General features: G+C 40.8%; 1 pseudogene; it reads right to left on the reverse strand.

Moving 5' to 3' along the window:
• Window positions 1-2,106: 2,106 nt before the first annotated feature.
• Window positions 2,107-3,414, reverse strand: LOC149239674 (ethylene-overproduction protein 1 pseudogene; annotated as a pseudogene).
• Between the last annotated feature and the right edge of the window lie 203 nt (window positions 3,415-3,617).

Below are 3,617 nucleotides of genomic sequence, written 5' to 3' on the forward strand. Positions count from 1 at the left end.
ACCTACTTTAGGCTGAGGCTTAGCCTCCTCAACCTGAGAGGGCTCTCTCTAGATGGGTTAATGATTTTGATTAAGGTAAGATGACTAACTCTTTGTGAAATAACTGTGACAAATATAGATGCTGGAAAAACATTAAACAAGTTTCCATTGGGCCTATGGAGTCAACAACACCTCAATAAACAAGGATCTTGACTTTACATAGAAATCAGGGCATTCAGCATTTGAATATTCAGAACATAACTCATATGAAACCACAGTTTATAAATGCATACAGGAAATCAGAGCACAATCAGTGAATTCTGAGTGATTATACATTTATACAACTGTAAAAATTTAGGAAAGGACAAGATCACACATTCTGAACATAGAAATTCTTCATGAATCCTGAGAAGTAAAGCCAAATTACATTACTGAAACTCTGTCTTTACATAAGCCAAATACAATGTTCTGTCATAAAGTTTTCCAACCCTTATTACCTTTCATTTTCTTCTATATATATCCTTCTTCTACCTGACTGAGATTCCTCCTCCAGCATGAGGGGAACTCGAAGTCTATTTCTAATGACACCTATTCACCTTTAAACTAACTAATAAAAGCAACTTACTACTAACTGACAGCTCTAGAAACCTAAAACAATTAGGATTCTAATTCTACATCATGCTGAACATAGCATTTATTACAATCAAGATTCATTCTCTGCCAAGTGGATTACTACAGCTGTAGCCTTGATGGATGTTTAAAGCTCTTTACTAGCCCTTACTGTCGTATCCCTTTACCTCTGCTGAGAAACAGGAAACTGCCCCTAAATTACTAGCTGGATATGGATAATCCACCATAGCAAGGTTACTGTATGATGAGTTTAACCAGTCTTGTACTTCCTCTGAGCTTTTGAGATCCCTGCATATGCGAAACTTCTTCCTAAGATTTTGTAACCCTTCATTTCTTTCACCATATGTCTCCAATGCTTTCCATGATTGTTGTATCACCCTGAAACAGTTTTCACTTTCCCACTTGAAATCATTGAAACAAGGTTGTAGAATATATCAGATGGTACAATGTCTTCAAATTGCAATATTGGCGCTGATGAAGCTAGGGTACCAATTTCAATATATGGATATTTCAACCTCATCCAAGCAGTTAACATTCCACCATAAGAACCACCAATGTATCTGTTCCACCTGAGCCTCTATACTAACTATCATCTATTGAAAGGGTACTTGACATGGAACAAACCTCAGAAACAATGGAGTTATAGAAAAAACAGCGCTGGTTATTCAGCATGTGCCTTGAAATACACCGAATACAAGGCTTGTGGTTACATGGAACAAATAGTGTGTCAATTTCACAGGCACAGCAGATGCATCAAGTTTCTCCGTCCTCTCTGTTTGAATTTGATATTTGTCTATCTGCGTTTGATTTCAATTTGACATTTTCTATAAAGCACTTTAGTTCAACTAACCTTGCCAGAGAAGGATCACCTTTGAAAACATCAACCCAGTTATATTCCAGTAAATACTGTAAATTGGATTCAACTTCTGATGAGCAATCCATATTCATGACTGCTTGCATCAAATCGTTCTGTACACCATGATGATACAGTTTTTTCTGCGAGGTTCAAAATCATTCCTATGAGAGATGCCAAAATCATTCCCCAGTCTTTACAATCCCAAACAACATTGCTACCCTCTAGCTTACTGATGCCCAGCTTGTTGGAACTATCAATACGTTGAGCGTTAATGCATGCAGATAATTCTAGGATAGCCAAACTATCACCACCACAAGCTTCATTGGGTATAAACCGAAGAAGATCCGTGTCCTGAAAAAGAACCCTGTAACCCCTACCTAAAATATACATGAAACAAATGGCAGGTGAAGAAAACACTTCTTCAAAGAGGTAACAAGAACCAAGATGCCAGGAAAGTGGACTAACTTCTGCAGATGAATGTGGAGTTCCATTTGTAACTTGCAATGGTTTCCCTGTCGGAGAGGGTGAATAGCCCAGCTTTCCAGTCTGTTTGAGTTTTCCATTCACATACAATTGAGCCCAGCTAAGGCATTCGGCTTACTGTGCACAATAGCAAGATGATGCCATACCCCTTCTTCAAACTAATTTTGCGCCTCCCCGTATTGTTGCCTTTCTAGCATCACACAACCCAGTTGATGCAATACAAGTGCTTTCTGCCTATGAGAAGTGGCACATTCTCTCAATATTTCTAAAAGCTGCACTGTGGTGTCTGACTTCATGTCATCCTCCATGGCTACTTGACTTAAAAAGGAGTACAAAGCAAACGATGAATGCCCAATCATTGCCAGTCTTTTCCTGCCTTCTGGTTTACATAATAAACTTGCAACCTGTGGATGGTGTAAAGACCTTGGAAGATCCCTGAGAAAAAACTGTAGGCAGGAAGCAACCAGCAATTCTGCATTCTCCTCGAGACCATACTCAATAAAAATCACTGCATCATTCACATTTAGAACCAGGGCTGCCAAACATTTGTCACAGGCGGATTTCATCTTTTCACAGCAGAACTTGTTGGCAAATGTTAGCAGCTCCAACACAACCTCTGGTGGAAATGGTTCCAAACAACCTGTTTTGCTAAACTCATCCACAGCCCTCATGCCCTGAGCAGAGATCCCATTATGGGAAAAACCTATTTTTGTTCTCTGTGATTCAGTGAAGCATCCAAAGAGCATAGCATGAAAAGGACTTGAAAGAGCAGCAATGTTTTCACGATTGCAAACTACCTCCTCCTCATCTATGCAAAAAACAACGTCACCTCTAGTGACAGATGAAGTAGAACATTCCTCCGATGCCATTTCCCTGTTGTCTAAGGGATCTCGACAAGGACAAGGATAAAAAACAGTAACGGGTGAATATCCATCAATCAGCGCAGCTTTAGGGCATTCCAACACCCTACCATTACAAGTCATTAGTGACATATCATCAAGTTCTTCTTCACGTTTCTCATACCTCAGCCAGGCTGAAAATACTATCTTTTCATGGACTCGACAAGCGTGCTGGCGTGCAGATCGCAAACTACGCCGCAGCAACTTAGTTTCACCTAGGCCTCTAAAGACAAAACACTGTTCCAAATACAGACCAGCTTTCGCTTCTTCTGGGGCCCTCTCGAGTTCGCCAAATATTGATGCCAAAGTTTCAACATAGTCCACAAGCTTCAAGTGAGGACTGATTGGAGGCTCGGACAACTTCGCTACAAACAACCCATCCGTGGCCGTACGCTCTGTTTGCGAAGACTTCAAAGGCTTGGTATGCTCCACCTTCATCCGAGTCTCGGAAGCCTTATCCCCGGGGCTGACTGCATATACCTGGCTTCCCTTGCAACCATCTGCCAATCTCAGGTTCCTCATAGCTTCAACGATAGAATTATGTGGTGACATCCTTCCCAGAACCAGGAAGAACCACACAACATCCTTCTTTAACAAATCCCCCAAGAAACCCTACATTCACAGCAATTTTTGAGCCCAAACTAACCAATTTCTGGTTTGGTGAATGTTTTTTTTATCTATTACAGCAGTTTTCAGTATCAAGCACAAGAATCCAACGGTAGCTTAGCATAAAAATAATCATTACCGCCCACCGGGCACAGGGCTGAGCG

The sequence above is a fragment of the Pinus tabuliformis genome, chromosome 8, assembly GCF_031772625.1.
Source record: "Pinus tabuliformis cultivar Carrire ecotype Pingquan chromosome 8, CPIR1, whole genome shotgun sequence".
NCBI lineage: Eukaryota > Viridiplantae > Streptophyta > Pinopsida > Pinales > Pinaceae > Pinus > Pinus tabuliformis.